This window comes from Hyperolius riggenbachi, chromosome 8 (genome assembly GCF_040937935.1).
Source record: "Hyperolius riggenbachi isolate aHypRig1 chromosome 8, aHypRig1.pri, whole genome shotgun sequence".
Classification (NCBI taxonomy): domain Eukaryota; kingdom Metazoa; phylum Chordata; class Amphibia; order Anura; family Hyperoliidae; genus Hyperolius; species Hyperolius riggenbachi.
Genome location: NC_090653.1, coordinates 118,421,035 through 118,438,401, shown reverse-complemented (window position 1 = coordinate 118,438,401; position 17,367 = coordinate 118,421,035). Strand labels below are relative to the sequence as shown.

Below are 17,367 nucleotides of genomic sequence, written 5' to 3'. Positions count from 1 at the left end.
TTGACAGAAGACCTTTGCAAGGGCCTTCTACCACAATTTCTTATCAACACTAACACAAATCAATGTCAATGATGCCAACTACTATAATACACCATGGAACCACAGTTTTATTTTTTCTTAAAGCAGACCTGAACTAATGACTGCATAAACCTGGAATGGGGCCATCAGTAGCATTTAGTAATAAGAGAGCCATGAGGGCACCATGAAAAGTATACTTATGTATGTAAGCACAGTTATCCTCTAAGGGACCCCAAAAATCTGTAAACTGAATAATTTGTGTATTTCCCATGTTGTCCCCAAGTCACATAGCACAGCAGCTCAACACCACTGTATGCAAAATTCCTTAGACTTTTTGTGATCTTCTCATGTCACTGTGGGTGATGCCAATGTTTTTGTGGCCCCTAGCGACACATTCTTTGTGCCCCCATCTCCCAGTCATAGGCCCCTTCTCCCATAATAATAGGTAGCCAAAAGGTGTCTCCCCTCCAATAAAAAGGTAACTATCCAGTATAGGTAGGTAACCAAAGTTTCCCCCCACCTGTAAGACATTGGTGTCAGGTGTGGGTATATAGCTTCCTTCTGCCTCCCTATCCCCAACACTCACAGACCTGCAGATAGCCCAATCACGAATTTGTGTAAATCCAGCCACAGCAGAATCGAAATCCAGATATGCCGTGACCGTGATCCACAATCCCCAGCAGTGCTGTCCCCCTGGGGCACTAGAGAGCATTTGGCTCTCATAGGCAGAAGCCTATGACAGCCGATCACCAGGCTTTGCCGGCTGGGGGGAGAGAGGGGTTTGCTAAAAAAAAAAATAACAATTACGTAAATGTTAAAAAATAATACAAAAAGCAGGAAATAAATATTTATTTAAAAAAAAATAAACAACCAGGGGGCAATCAGACCCCACCAACAGAGAGCTCTGATGGTGGGGAGAAAAGGGGGGTATAAGCCAGTGTGCTGTGTTGTGCAGCCCTGCACCTTGGCCTTAAAGCTGTAGTGGCCAATTAAACAAAAAACAGCCTGGTATTTAGAGGGGTTTAGCACAGTGGTCCTCAAGAGGTTCAAGTTTCAAAGGAAGTTTCAAAGGAAAAAAAGTATAAAAAAAAGTATACATGTAAATGTGGTAAATACATAGTTTACCGCTATTAACGCATTTAAATGTATACTATTTTCCTTTGCAACTTTAAAATCGATTTTCTCAAAAACTATGATGCCTTTTTGAGAAAATGTTTTTCATCTTGTTCCTACTATTCTTCTTAACATATATGGCAAATTTGGTGTTTCTACTATGTAAGTGGGCTTTGCTATTAACCGCTAAAGTCGGCGGGTTTTCAGGTGATAATCACAGAAATTTTTCCCGTGATCATAGGCCGAATACTTCGAATAATGGCTGAATTTGTGATTGACTGCCGTGATCGATTCCCGATCACAGATTCGGATCACGATGTCTGATAGTGAAAAAATGCTCATAAATCACGGCTATGCCGTGATCGCGGATTGCATCCGAGCAACACTAGTGTTCACAATCAAGACCTAAATATTTGACCAAATTGGCTGAACGGTCCTCAAAATAGAGATACGTTTATTTGTTCAATGCTACTGGACAGTCTTGCGTCTTTGTCTATGAATGCTGATATGGCTAACTATAAACGGAAATACAATTTTATACTGTACAGTTTACAAGCCCATCTGTTGTACATAATCTACACATGCCTTGGTTCCTTGATTAACTATTCAAATATGAACTAAGTGGGAATGTGTGGTTACGCAACAGTATGCGCAATTAATTACCTACTAAAGAGCATCCAAAATTCTAAATTTCAGTATTAAACTGATGAGACCGTTCATCTATCTCAACAGCCTGATGCAATCTAATAATTTAGAAAATTACACAGATCATGTCAGACCCAGAAATCAATTTTGGCTAATTAAAATTCTTGAAGGCATTTTCATCCGCACTGAATAAAAATGATGTAACATTGCATGTACATAGTCAATATAAATTAATGTCATTTTCATTTTAGCATATGAAGAATCCACTTTCGGTAATGCAGATTTTTTTTTCTAGAAGTATTGTTAATAGTGATGTGAGTTAAGATGATTTGTGTGTTTTTGTAATCACTGCATATAGCTTCATAAATCGAATTGTTTCTTGTGATGCTGATGAGTTTGATCTCATGCACTGTCAGCTTTGCTGCTTATTACAAAACTGCACAACTACAAATGCATACAGTATGCCTCTCTAAATAGCAGTGTGATTATTATTATTATCATCACTTAAATAAAGAAATGTGGAATGGAGATTTCTTACTGGTACCTAACTATATTATTTTACCTCCAGGACACAGATGGTCTAGAGAGCTAGACCTGGATTGTCAAGGAAATGCATTCATCATTGAGATGACATATTAAGGTAACGCAACTCACAGCACATCTCATGTGTAGTCAGCCTGTGTCTGCCCAGATGTTGTCAGATCCTGCAGAGTACTTTAGTTCTGTACCAACTGCAAAGCCACAGACATGTGTGAGTGAGTAATTTAATAATATGGTACAATTAACACATATGTTAGAGCTTTCTGAAATCATATTATTATCTTGTCTTAGTGCATTCCCATAAACCTTTACATTGGGGAAGTCCTCTTTATGAGATGGATTTATTTTATATAAAAGATGGACCCACATTACCTATTTAATTTTCAGTTTTGTCATATCTGCTTAGAGATATGTGTACAGTATTTAGGAGATTTACTGAGAACATATTGCAGGAGTTGGGCACCAGGTGGTGTATGTATTAGGGTGCCACCAGTCAGTTGGTAACAGGATGAGTCAAATGATGGCTTACCCTGCTGCTACTCAAATTCCTGGTAGCATTAAATACTATTCCCCCTCCGAGTCATAGCAACTCGGAGGGAGAAGTAATTTGGGGTCCGGCAATTTCCAGAACCTCAAATTACCCTTCCTTCTGGTGCGCACTGTAGCATTAGTGCTATAGTAGTGCCCAGCTCAGGCGCTCAGCAACTGGCGCAGAGCGCAAAAACAACCTGATTCGACCAGGTGGTGCTGCTAGTAGTAAAATATTGGTAATTTAAATTACCAGTATTAACTGTGTACTACGCAGCACCTATTCTCACTTGAGCCCTCGCTAACGCCTAACTCCCCTCTAAATGCCAAAACCAAATCACTGCTACCTAATGCCTAACCCTAACCTTCCTGCCTAACCACTTAACCCTGGCACCTAACCAACCACTAGTTTTAGGCAATTGTCTGCAATCGGCTACAGCTATTGGTTCTTTTTTTTTAATCAAGCTATTTTTATTGAGGTGAAATTGTGAAAGTAAACAAGAGTTTTGGGGACAGGCAATAAAGCAACTGCAATTGGTAACTAATCACAGACATGGGGCCATATGCAATAACCTTTTTTCTCCTGAGGTTTCTCCTACGTGATATTTTCAAAGTTGTCAATAAAATGCCTTTTAAACCCCCAGCAAGCAAACTAATACTCAAAATAACTTTGATAGTACTTTTTCTCCTACTTTTTGGTACTTTTTACTTTGTAAATTGCTGAAAACTTATTCTAAATTGAAGATGAAAAATTATCTCCTAGGAGAAAAGTCAGATAAAAAAGTGAATTGCACCATAGTGCAAAAAGAAAGACAGGGACAAATTGGATTATATACTTGCACAATTACTTTCCACAACAATAGTAATTTCCTCTGGGAAACTGCAGAAACACCAATTGAAACAGAGCAGGCACATCTTTGTGTTAGGAAAAGAAAAAACAAAACAAAACAAAAAAACAAAACAAAAGGTAGAATAATACCACAGGCATTAAGGGAAAAAAGAAATAATTATAGTTACGACAGCATCAAATCCTACCAGGTACAGGCAGTTATCAACTGATGAAACCCAAAAGCCTGTCCCTCAATAAATCTGGGCCTACAACCTCTGGTGGCTCAAGCCACCTAACCTATATTTTACTAAATCTAGTTGGGTGCTCCCTATGACCACGTACCAGCTTCTCTAATTGAAGATGGGCATTCATCTGCTTGACCCACTGAGCATAGTGGGTCAAGAGGATCCCCCATCCTCATTCCTTATTGGTTCTGACTGAGGTAGTAATCAGTTGACTACTACCCACATTGGGCACTCAACTCACCATTTGGGCATGATTCACTAAGACCAATAGCATGCCTTATCAGAGTTAACACGCTTTATCAGAAATAGCACGCCTTATCCAAGTTAACACTCCTTATCAGAGATAACACGCCCTATCAAAGTGAACATGGCTTATCAGAGTAGCATTGCGAGCACTACAAATGTATGCCTGGTAATTGGTAATGATGAGAGCACCGTCCTGCTCTCAGCCCCTGCGGGTTCGTAGCACTCGCTATGATACTCTGATAAGGAATGTTAACTTTGATAAGGCATATTAACTTTCATAAGGCGTGTTATCTCTGATAAGGAGTGTTAACTCGGATAAGGCGTGTGTGAAACTGTAAATATATGACCTAGGAGATACCTTAGGAGAAAAGGAAAACAATGAGTATGTTTAGGGAATAATGAAATCTCAAGGCCATCAACACATTTTGAAGCGAAATGTATTACGCAATGTCTCCAACCAACACACAGCTAAATGCACCCAAGACCATCTGAGAACAAATCATTGAGCTACTTTTAAGTGACTTTTTTATCTCCTGATTTGCATTCAAAATAGGCATTCTCCTCCTGCTGCATGATTGGTTTGCAGCAGTAAGGCGGGTGTGATGTAGCTTTTAAAGAGGATTCCACCTCTCACAAAGAGGGACACTGGTACACCTTGAGAGAAGGCAGAAAGTGAGAGGTGAGGGCAAGAAGGTGAATTAATAGAAGAGATCCTGTCCTCTCCACTTCATCTGCCATGTCACTGCCGCTTGAGAGATGTAAGAAAGTGCAACAGGGATATACAGTCATGACCGAAATTGTTGGCACCCCAGAAGTATTTCTCACAGAAAAGTATTGCAGTAACATATTTTGCTGTCAACAAATTTGTATATTTTTCCACAATTTTGGTTCTCAAGTCCTCAGTTCTCTTCTCCTCTTTCTGTTGCCCATGCTTAGTGTGGCACACACAGACACACAATGCAAAGACTAAAAGTGGCCATACATCAGACGACTTGGCTGCCGTTCGATCATCCAATTTAATTATTGTAATGAAATTGGATGAAAATCGGTGCTGTCAAGTGCATGCCTGACTGACAAAATGTATACATTACCTCTCCACGGCCTCTGCTTGTCCCCTGTTGGCTTCTGTCTCTGCATACACACACTCCCCATGTGGTTTCCTAATAAGGGCACGCGTTTGACATCACACTCGCGCGCTCTTACTAGGAAACCACATGGGGTGCACATGTATACAGAGATGGAATCCCAGAAGCCAGCGAGGGAAAGCAGAGGCCCTGGAGAGGTAATGTATACATTTATGGGCACCGGGGACATTACATTAGGGAGGCACAGTGGCGGATGCAGCACACAAGGCCGATTCCAGATCGATTTCAGCATGAAATTGATCGGGAATGACCTGTGGTGTATGGGCAGCTTACAGATCTCTCTCTTATCAGATTCGATAAGAGAGAGATTTGTCTCTTGGTTGAATCTGCCCATACGTTTTGCTAGATTTAAAACAAAACTTGTGATGATACCCTTCCCCAATTGGAATGATTGCACAGCACCCGACAATTTGCACCGCACGTTATAGCTGCGGTGAGCCCCCCAAAAACCACCCTCAGTATAGGTAGGTAGCCAGGTACAGTTGCCCCCAGTATCGGTTGACCAAGCACTCTCTCCACTTCCTGTTTCTGCTTGGTGCTGCCCCCAGCAGCCAAGAAATTAGCACGTGTACAGCTGCCACACTTTGTTGTTCAGTGGACCTCTGTGGCAGATCAGTAAATGACTGATGAACACAATGGCTATCATTCATAAAAGCAGTGCGGTAAAAAAAATCAGTGCGGGAAAATACTGCATTCGGTAGTTTAGACTTCTGTGTGCTCATTCATAAAAATGTTTACAGTTGCGATACAAGTTCGGTATTTTCCCTGAACTAGGCAGGCGATAGGCTGGCGGTATGTTTGTGTAACATGAGAAGCTGCCGAGTTGATACATTTTCTCCTCCAGAGACAGCGTTACTATAGAAGAGGCAGCCCCAGCATCCCTTTACATGTGCATTTTTTAAAAACCGCCTCTGTTTGCCCTGAATCTGCGCTGAATCTGTCTATTAGTCTTTCTAAACAATCTATTTAATTGGCAGCTTAGAAGAACTTCAAAAAATGTTACACATGCAGGCTTTCTGATGTGAAATATATCTGAAAACAGGTACCCAAGGGGTTAAAAAAAAACACAGCCTTGGTATTCCAGAATGCCTTGTCTGCTCTACTCTCTCTGCAGCTGCTGCTGTTCGGGAGGTCTGTCTCATTAGCTTAGTTGTTCTCCACATGGTTATCGCTACTTCAAAGGGAGCGGTAATCTCCGTGCTGACACCACTTGCTCTAATCTTTATGAATTGATTTATGGTGACATTTGTTAACATAATCACCGCGCAAGGCGGTAATTTATTGCTCTGCTCCAGAATATCAGTTTTTCATGCGGAAACAGCCTTTAAGAATAAACACTTTGCCATGTGCTCGGTAAATTCAGCTGTTTTAAGCATTTCGGCATGCAGAAATACTTTATGAATGATAGCCATTGTCTTCTTTTGTCCCCATTGCCACAGGATGCTGCTTACTCATTGCCAACTCATCTCTCCCCACAGAACAGTACATGCTACTTAGCTATAGCCAAGTAATGTCCAAGGCCGAATATATCATTTTTCCGCCCCTCTGCCAACTTTTTTTGTGGTTCCCCTTCCATTTGCAGCACTCCACTCCTAGTACTTGTGCAGCTTACTCTTCTATGTTTAATCAACAGAATTAAAATATGCGCTTAGGAAATAAATATTACACTCAGTGGCTTGCGTTGTAAAAGTAGTGTGAATACCATAAAAATATAAAAATTTGGTACAACGCGCTCAATGTCTCGCAAATAAAGGAGTAAACAGTCTCATAGTAGGTTGCCAATAATGTCCTCAGACTGACTCCTCGCAAATTCACTGTTATCCAAAAATTGGCTCCTCAATCCAAGGCAATCACCTCAACATGTAAAATACAGAAAAATACATATAGCGGAATATTGTAATCACAAGATTAATCCGTCACCGGGACGTTTTCCAACCAGTGCAAATCTAATAGGATCACCTTCCAACACCAGTGCTCAGGCACACCCCCCTATGTGCCTGCACTCACCCCAGAAAACCTCCCAGATCTCCGGAGGTAGGATTGATCTTATGTGGGGGTAGACAGCCCAACTCCTTTTTGAGCTCAACCTCTGATTCACTCTCGAGTGTTACTGCAACTTAAAAAACGCCAACATAGTGTAAAATCTTCAGTTTAATAAAAAAGATAAAAATATGTGCACTCACACGCCAACGTAAAGAATAAGCATATAGACAAACAGCGCTGGTCCCCGGGAAACCACTTGGCCGATGCCGCATCAGATCCCGTTCAGCTTGTTCGCTCACACACTCCTAGCGTCCCCAGTGTCTCCTTCCGACCACGCTACAGTACACGTGATCGGAAGGAGACGCTGGGGACGTTAGGAGTATGTGAGCGAACGAGCTGAACGAGATCTGATGAATCAGAGTGAATCAGAGGTTGAGCTCAAAAAAGGAGTTGGGCTGTCTACCCCCACATAAGATCACTCCTACCTCCGGAGATCTGGGAGGTTTTCTGGGGTGAGTGCGGGCACATAGGGGGGTGTGCCTGAGCACTGGTGTTGGAAGGTGATCCTATTAGATTTGCACTGGTTGGAAAACGTCCCAGTGATGGATTAATCTTGTGATTACAATATTCCGCTATATTTATTTTTCTGTATTTTACATGTTGAGGTGATTGCCTTGGATGAAGGAGCCAAGTTTTGGATAACAGTGAATCTGCAAAAAGTCAGTCTGAGGACATTATTGGCAACCTACTGTGAGACTGTTTACTCCTTTATTTACGAGACATTGAGTGCGTTGTACCAATTTTGTATATCTTCTATGTTTAACCTTCATGTACAGCAGCCCCTTCAGTTATATACTGTTCCCTTGAGCAGCAGCTTCCTATGTCCATATGCTGCTTCTTATTTGGAGCTTCCATATTTAATTTGCAGCAACTCCTTCCATGTGCAGCAATACCTCTTCCATGTCCAGCTGCCCCTTGGCCAGCTGCTGCTCAAGGCCCGGGCCTTTGTGGCCTTTCCAGAATCTCCAGAATAATAGTGTCTGTACAACCCGCATTTTCCAATCTATTGCCCTAATGTTTGGTTAACAATTGGGTGACTGGCCCTGAGTACAAGGTGTTAAGCCCCATCTACACGATACAATTTTTTTGTGCGATTTGATCGGATCGAATTCGATTGATCAATTAAATCCAACATGTCCAATCGGGATTTGATTCTATCAGTAGCGTGATTGATTTGCCATTGTTTTGCAATGACATTCGACCACACTATCAAATCGAATCCCGATCGCACATGTCGGATTTAACCGATCAATCGAATCAATCAAATTCGACCTGATCGTATCGCACAAAAAATTATATCGTGTAGATGGGGCTTTCGTATGGAAGAAATAAAATGCAGAATGCACCATCAAGCAACACTTATGTGTGTTAACAGCAAAAATATGTGTTAAATCACATATATTTCCTAAAGCCAAAAGATCATTACTGTCAGAGTCTTGTTTGACCACAGCTGACAATTATGATGAATGTCTTGTCTCATTTCTGTAAACATGGTTATATAATAGCAGTCACCAGTCAGGTGTTTGTTTGTTTGTTTGTTTTTTCTTTCTGCAAAAATAAGGCATCTAAGTGATTCATTGTTACTTTTCTGTACAATTACAAGTGTAAAACATTTTCAGTCATAAAAATCCAAGCTGTCACCATAGCAACATGTTTTTGTTCCAAATATAGGACAAAAATCCTTTAATGAGCATTAGCTAGACACTCTTCATTGGATTCCACATGGTCATTACTGGTAACAATTATTTTGATTAATTAATTGTATATCAATAGATATGCTATACAATCAAATACAAATTGAGACTAAATTGCAGTTTAATTGATATTCACTAAAAAACAAGCTGTACAATTATGGCCAAAGCAGAAAAGGAAATGTATCCTTTTATTATCAGAACATATTTTTCATTACTACAGTACATACTGCATACAGACTCTGCTGAACTTAAAAGTATACTAATGATACTGCACCCAGTAGCAAAATCTGCATAGCAACTACACATCCATCCTAAAATGGTAATGTATTGGATTTTAACTATAGTTATAAGGAAAAGTCTTCACTTTATGCAATCACACACATTATAATCGGAATGAGGAGATTGATACATTAAAATTTAGCTTTTAATTTGTTTCAATTCAATTTTTTGGGCTACTGATGTCCCTGGAAAGTTGAAATAAAGTAGGGTCAGTTCAAGCTCACAAAATCAGCACCTCACTGCTTGCTAATGGTACTTATAAGCTAGCATACAATATAAGAAAAAGAAAAAAAACTACTCTACATGTTTCACCCCATCAAGTGCAGTGCTTTGTCAGGGGAGAAAGTGCCTAGTGATAAGGTGCCAGTGCTCAGTGCTATCAGCAGCTAGCTTCCTGCAACCCTGTAAGAAAAGGAGACCCTCTTAGATGCTTACTTTAAAGCATGGAATTCCATGTGCTGCAACCACGACAAGAACTCCACTCCCTAAATCTATCATGTAGCGGTAATGATCTTGTTGCAAATATCTATGTGTTAGTTTTTTGTTACAATAATAATAAAGCGGATATCCATCCTTAAAACTAATTTGCAGTGGTCCTCCTGTTATGTTGTAAGTTATAATTACCAGAGCTCCCTTGTCCCTCAAAGTCATGTCAAAAGCCCCCGAATCAGCCGGCTTCATGCACGTAGCCCCGCTCCCTGAAACCATATTGAGATAGAGAAAACAGGGGGTGGGGACTTCACGTCAGAATTTAGCTGATTTAGGGACTTTGGGGGCAACATCGGGGGAAAGGACAGTGCAAGTAATTATAACTTTGCTTTACAGGAAAAACTCTGCAAATTAATTTTCAGGCTGGATATCTGCTTTAACCTTCCATGCAGGAGGTTTTCTCAGGCCCTGCTGGGCCGATTTGCATAATTTTTTTTTTGCTGCACGCAGCTAGCACATTGCTAGCTGCGTGAGCACACCGATCGCCACGGGGGAAGCCCTCCAGGAAATCCCGTTTTTTTGAACGGCATTTCCTGATCGAATCGGGCGCTGCACAGCGGCTATTATGTAGCGAGCCCTGGGCTCGCTACATGATTTAAATTTTTTTTTTTAAAAAGACTGCTGCGCTGCCCCCTGGTGGATTTTAATAGACCTCAAAACAATGTGTCCGTGCGCTCACAACAACAATGTCCCAGTGTTCTAGTCCTTTTTACTTAACCAAAGAGTTTCCTGGATCGCAGCATCAATCACCAAGCATAAGATGTAGTCCAGATATTCCACCAAGACACTGCGCTCACAGCTTCAATATGTCCTTACTCCACAGTAGTAACTCAGAGAGAAGGGAGACATAAAGAACATAGCATAATACTGTTTACACTTATTATTCCTTCCCCAACACCCAGTGCTGCAAGCAATCCTCTCGTGTGTATCCACCAGCATTCAAGGTCTCACAGGTCCTCACCATTCAGCATGGCTGCCAAATCACAGACAGCTCTATAAGTCTTGTGGCATCACCAGATGAAAAGGGCTCCTTCTAATGCCAGGTGTCCCAACACCACTATAGATAGACTCTCACCTTCTTAAATTGCCATCCAAATTATAAGACAGCACATGGGCTTAACCTCCTTGGCTACGTTCGGGGTAAGCCGCGCAGGAGGTTTTCTCAGGCCCTGCTGGGCCGATTTCCGTAATTTTTTTTTTTGCTGGATCGCCACCGATCGCCGCCGCCCCGCGCTCGATCGCCGCTATCCGCGCCGCTGTAGAGCGCCCCCCCTAGACCCCTGCGCTGCCTGGCCTATCAGTGCCAGGCAGCGCTAAGGGGTGGATCGGGACTCCCTTAGACGTCACGACGTCCATGACGTTGGTGACGTCATCCCGCCCCGCCACCATGGCGACGGGGGAAGCCCTCCAGGAAATCCCGCTGGGGGGATGCCGCTGAGCAGCGGCTATCAAGTAGCGAGCCCTGGGCTCGCTACATGATTTTAAAAAAAAATAAACACAAAAAACGGCAGCGCTGCCCCCTGGCGGTTTTTAATATACCGCCAGGGAGGTTAAGTAAGTCTCATAGCATCAACTGCTTCAAACAGTGTTCCTCCTCAACCCAGGTATCCCAACACCAATGCACGTGGACTCTCACCTTCTCGAATTGCTATCCAAATTATAAGACAGCACATGCGCTTATTTAGTCACATCAATCCCGCTTTTCCAGCAGATAGATCCTCATCACGGCAAAAGCATCATGTCTCCTAACAAACTGAAGAGCTTCTCATAGCGTAAAACAGTATTTTAATTTTAAAAGGTTGAAAAGTAGTGCACTCACATGGTCCCAGTAAATACATAAAAGCATAAATGAGTGCGCATGCACGAAACGCGTAGGGAGGAGCTACAGGCGTGGAGAGTTGGCGTGGAGGACATCGTTTTTATGCTTGTATTTACCATGTGAGTGCACTACTTTTTAACCTTTTAAAATTAAAATACTGTTTTACGCTATGAGAAGCTCTTCAGTTTGTTAGGAGACATGATGCTTTTCCTGTGATGAGGATCTATCTGCTGGAAAAGCGGGATTGATGTGACTAAATAAGCGCATGTGCTGTCTTATAATTTAGATAGAAATTCGAGAAGGTGAGAGTCCACGTGCATTGGTGTTGGGATACCTGGGTTGAGGAGGAACACTGTTTGAAGCGGTTGATGCTATGGGACTTACTTAAGCGCATGTGCTGTCTTATAATTTGGATGGCAATTTAAGAAGGTGAGAGTCTATCTATAGTGGTGTTGGGACACCTGGCATTAGAAGGAGCACTTTTCATCTGGTGATGCCACAAGACTTATAGAGCTGTCTGTGATTTGGCAGCCATGCTGAATGGTGAGGACCTGTGAGACCTTGAATGCTGGTGGATACACACGAGAGGATTGCTTGCAGCACTGGGTGTTGGGGAAGGAATAATAAGTGTAAACAGTATTATGCTATGTTCTTTATGTCTCCCTTCTCTCTGAGTTACTACTGTGGAGTAAGGACATATTGAAGCTGTGAGCGCAGTGTCTTGGTGGAATATCTGGACTACATCTTATGCTTGGTGATTGATGCTGAGATCTAGGAAACTCTTTGGTTAAGTAAAAAGGACTAGAACACTGGGACATTGTTGTTGTGAGCGCACGGACACATTGTTTTGAGGTCTATTAAAATCCACCAGGGGGCAGCGCAGCAGTCTCTAACCAGGAGGGTTAATATATCACCACCATTTTCGATTATCTTCTTAAAGGACAACTGTAGTGAGAGGTATGTGGAGGCTGTGATATATTTTTTTCCTTTTAAGCTATGCCAGTTCCCTGGCTCTCCTGACAATCTTCTGCCTCTAATACTTTTAGCTACAGCCCCTGAACAAGCATGCAGCATATCAGGTGTTTCTGACATGATTGTCAGATCTGACAATATTTGCTGCATGCTTTTTTCTGGTGCTATTCAGACAATATTGCAGCCAAATAGATCAGCAGGGCTGCCAGGCAACTGGTATTGTTTAAAAGGAAATAAATATGGCAGCCTCCATATCCCTCTCGCCACAGTTGTCCTTTAAAGTTCTCCCCTTTTCTGGAGAGTCTATCCTTTGTACTGTACATTACCTGACATAACCTTTTCATATAATAACACATCTGACTGCAGGATGAAGCTGAAAAATGGCTCACTCTGCCTCTGCACAAACTCCAGGCCCACACTGAATACTATTCCCCCAGGGCCAGATTCACCATAAGGCACTGTAGGCACATGCCTACAAGTGCCTGTTGATAAAAGGTTGCTCACTTCCCTCCTCCTTAAGTGCCTCCCTCCCTCCTTACCTATGCAGAGTCCCGAGCAGAGTGTAAATGAGAGGTTACTCATCCAGAACTTGGCATTCCACTGACCAGAACTCCTTTAAGTCGGGGCAACTCTAGCTATGTAATACTGAGGATACCTCTGGATAACTTATACTAAGGGTCACCTTTAGCTACCCATGACAGGCAAGGGAACTAAGGGAGAAGTTCAAGTGAAAGCTGGGCCACCAATAGTGTTGGGCGAACACCTGGATGTTCAGGTTCGGGAAAGTTCGCCGAACATGACCGCGATGTTCGGCATGTTCGGGCCGAACCCCGAACTCCCCGAACATCCTGCTTTTGGGGGCCCTATGGGGTCGCAGGCATAAGGGGGGAGCATGCCCCGATCGTGGGGGGGGGTCGGAAATTCCCCCCACCCCCTCCGCTAGCGCTCCCCCCTCTGCCCGCTTCCCCATACAAAAGTTTAAGGAAAGTACCGGTGGTAGTGGATGGCCTGGCAGTGGCACTGTGGAGTGAGGAGGAGGAGTCCGGAGAGTGACGCGTTGAGGGAGGCCGGGCAGCGGGCGGTTCAGCGGTAGTACCCTTGTGGTACTTCCGCCCTTTCTCTGACCTCACGCCCGCTGCCCGGCCTCCCTCAACGTGTCACTCTCCGGACTCCTCCTCCTCACTCCACAGTGCCACTGCCAGGCCATCCACTACCACCGGTACTTTCCTTAAACTTTTGTATGGGGAAGCGGGCAGAGGGGGGAGCGCTAGCGGAGGGGGTGGGGGGAATTTCCGCCCCCCCCCCCCCCGCGATCATGGCGTGCTCCCCCCTTATGCCTGCGACCCCATAGGGGGGCCGTATTCGGCCGAACAGGGCCCTGTTCGGCCGAACAGGGGCCCTGTTCGGCCAGGTTCGGCCAGGAATTGAGCCGTTCGGGTGAACGCAGAACAGTTTGGCCGAACACCACCAGGTGTTCGGTCGAACTCGAACATCACCCGAACAGGGTGATGTTCTGCAGAACCCGAACAGTGGCGAACACTGTTCGCCCAACACTAGCCACCCAGCACATTTGTGGAGTAGTTCGATATTTGTTTGTAGGTTTATGGAGAGCGAAAGCCCCCCTCCAAGTTGTAGCAACTCTGGGGCACGTAATTTAAGCAATTTACTCTGTTTTCTCATAATTTGTGCAGCACCTGAACGAAACCTGGACCAAATTTCTTTTTTCAATTATTTTTTTGTGGCTCTGAGTAAGTCTCTCCCACTCAACTTCTTCCACCTTCCCTTTTTTCTGCGAACCCCATGTAAGGAATATTATAGCACAAAATTCGGGTCAAAGAACACCATCAAAGAACACCACCAAAGAACACCATGCACCATCTAACCAGAACAATAAAATACAAAAACAAAACAAGGTAATGGCCTACAACATGATAGGAGCAAACAAGAAAAGAAAGAATAATAAAAACAAATTGTGGAATCTGCAAACCACATGTCTGGGTTTGTCTTGTTGGTTTGTGTGACTACCCACTTACGGTCTCTGATTTGTTTTATTTGCTGAATGTGTCCCTATGATAGATATTTATTTCTGATGTCAAATCATGATGTGAAATCTGCATTGGGATTTTCTACATAGTTGATTCATTAAGACCCAGTAAAAGAACTGTGTGCAGATAGTGTGCAGAGTACACAGAACATTTATAGGTAGGTAATTGCAATAAATAAGTAGTACACATATCACAGCTTGAATTATGTACACAATGCATGTTGCTAGTATAAAACATGTTATGCAAATAATGTTCAAAATCTTCTAGCTGATTCGATCAAATGATCAAATCTCCTGGATAACATTGCAAAAACATCAACCATATCAACCAAAGGTGTATAGACACCTTTATACTAGCAATGCATGCACTGTTCACAAATTGCAAGTTGCCCTATTTGTACAACATGTGCTACGTTACTTGCACCAATACCATTAAAATTATCAAGCACCTTTTGAAAATGACAATTCTACCAGGGTTTAGAGATTCATTCCCATTGACATTGATACTTCTTTTACAGTCCCATTGTTTTATAAGTAAGACATTAACTTTTTTTAAGACATTAAAGCGGAATGAAACCCAGCATTTCTTCTTTGCTCTAAAAAATTATATACTACCAACATTTTTTTTTTACTAGAACAGTATTCAATTAGTTAAACACAGGGCTTGAAAGTTCAGTGCAGAGAAATCTGGACGCATCCGAAGTCTAGATAATGTTATCTTGTGTTTACTTAATTGTATCAAGTGAGGAATGTGACACATTCTCTGACTGTGCAGAAGCTCCTGGACAGAAACTCAAAGCATTTCTACCTTCAATACAAGATGAATAAAACCAGTTATCAATAAAATGCAATATCAGCTCTCAAAGCAAAAAACTGTGCTTTTGGGAACTTGTAATTTCTAAATAAATAATAATACTTATGCACAAATACAAATATGATAACCATATGGCATATAAAAAGTAGGAAAAATGTTTTTATTGAATATTATGTCAAGATTTTATACCGCTTTAACTTTTACAAATTTTCCCACAGCTTTTTTGAAGAAAGCCATTGCAGATTCCCCCATACATGCTGTATATTATACCTTTCTGTTTTAGTGGTGTATTGGTCTGCAATACTGACATCATGGGTGTAACATTAGCCCTTGCGACCCCACCATAGTGAGGGGCTTTGGGGTCCTGCTCCTCCATCCTCTCCCCACCTGCAACTGCAGCCATTGAAGGCCAATTCTGTTTGCCTCCTCTCTACCATTCTCATTGGGTCAGTTGCATGTGGCGGTAAGATCTCAACTGACATGGTCAAATGCCCAATAACCTATCATAGAGCGCTGCTGCCACTGCTCTGACCAATCACTGGAGCCCATTCACTGAACCATTGTGAGTGGCTCCGACACCTGTGTGGGTAGGACCAGGAAAATGGCTGCCACCAACTAGGTGGCAGGGGATTTCCCCTGCTCCCTTCAAGATTGCAATTGGTGCCCATGCTACTGCGGGCATGACCCAGACCATAGTTTTAGGCCACACCTTCAGGCCCACCTATGTAAAGTGGGAAGGTGGTTACTTACTACTGTTTTTGTAAAAATAAACATACATATATCCAGGCACATCGCCTCTAGTTAGGACATTAAATAAATTATTAGGGAAAGGGAGGTGCTGAAGGGGGTGTGGCTAGAAAACAGCAAAAATCTATTAACCCTTCGCACACTCACATGCAAATGTTCACACAATTGCATTCACAGATTCACTCATCCAGGCACAACTGTTATCCCTACAGCTAAATTAAAAGCCAGGGTTTTAGTTCACAGAAGAATGCATTCTTATGCTTAATCACCTATACTGCGCAGAAGTACCCAGGTAAACATAGGTGTCCTAACTCTGGCCCTGTAACATGCATAGTGCAGACATGCAAACACATTCATTGCATCAAACCTATCAATGGATTAGGAGCACACATCCTAACTTCCTCTCCTGGGAAAGACAGTGCATCTTACCAATCGCACAAGGGAGCTAATGTTATGTGTCCATGTGCACAATGCGCATACACCAGCATAAGCTGTCTGCATGCTGACAAACATACAGGGGAAGGGGGAGTGCACCGAATTGGACCCTAGCCACAGGGGTCAATGATAAGAATAAACATACATATATCCAGGCACATCGCCTCTAGTTAGGACATTAAATAAATTATTAGGGAAAGGGAGGTGCTGAAGGGGGTGTGGCTAGAAAACAGCAAAAATCTATTAACCCTTCGCACACTCACATGCAAATGTTCACACAATTGCATTCACAGATTCACTCATCCAGGCACAACTGTTATCCCTACAGCTAAATTAAAAGCCAGGGTTTTAGTTCACAGAAGAATGCATTCTTATGCTTAATCACCTATACTGCGCAGAAGTACCCAGGTAAACATAGGTGTCCTAACTCTGGCCCTGTAACATGCATAGTGCAGACATGCAAACACATTCATTGCATCAAACCTATCAATGGATTAGGAGCACACATCCTAACTTCCTCTCCTGGGAAAGACAGTGCATCTTACCAATCGCACAAGGGAGCTAATGTTATGTGTCCATGTGCACAATGCGCATACACCAGCATAAGCTGTCTGCATGCTGACAAACATACAGGGGAAGGGGGAGTGCACCGAATTGGACCCTAGCCACAGGGGTCAATGATAAGAATAAACATACATATATCCAGGCACATCGCCTCTAGT

At 42.7% G+C, this 17,367-nt stretch overlaps 1 long non-coding RNA gene across 1 annotated transcript in view; it reads left to right on the top strand.

The window, feature by feature from the left end:
* LOC137528299 (uncharacterized) overlaps positions 1-17,367 on the top strand; it is a 45,246-nt gene that overhangs the window by 12,199 nt on the left and 15,680 nt on the right. Inside the window, exon 2 of the long non-coding RNA XR_011023351.1 lies at positions 2,345-2,416. This is a non-coding gene — a long non-coding RNA (uncharacterized lncRNA). The remainder of the gene's footprint in view (positions 1-2,344; positions 2,417-17,367) is intronic.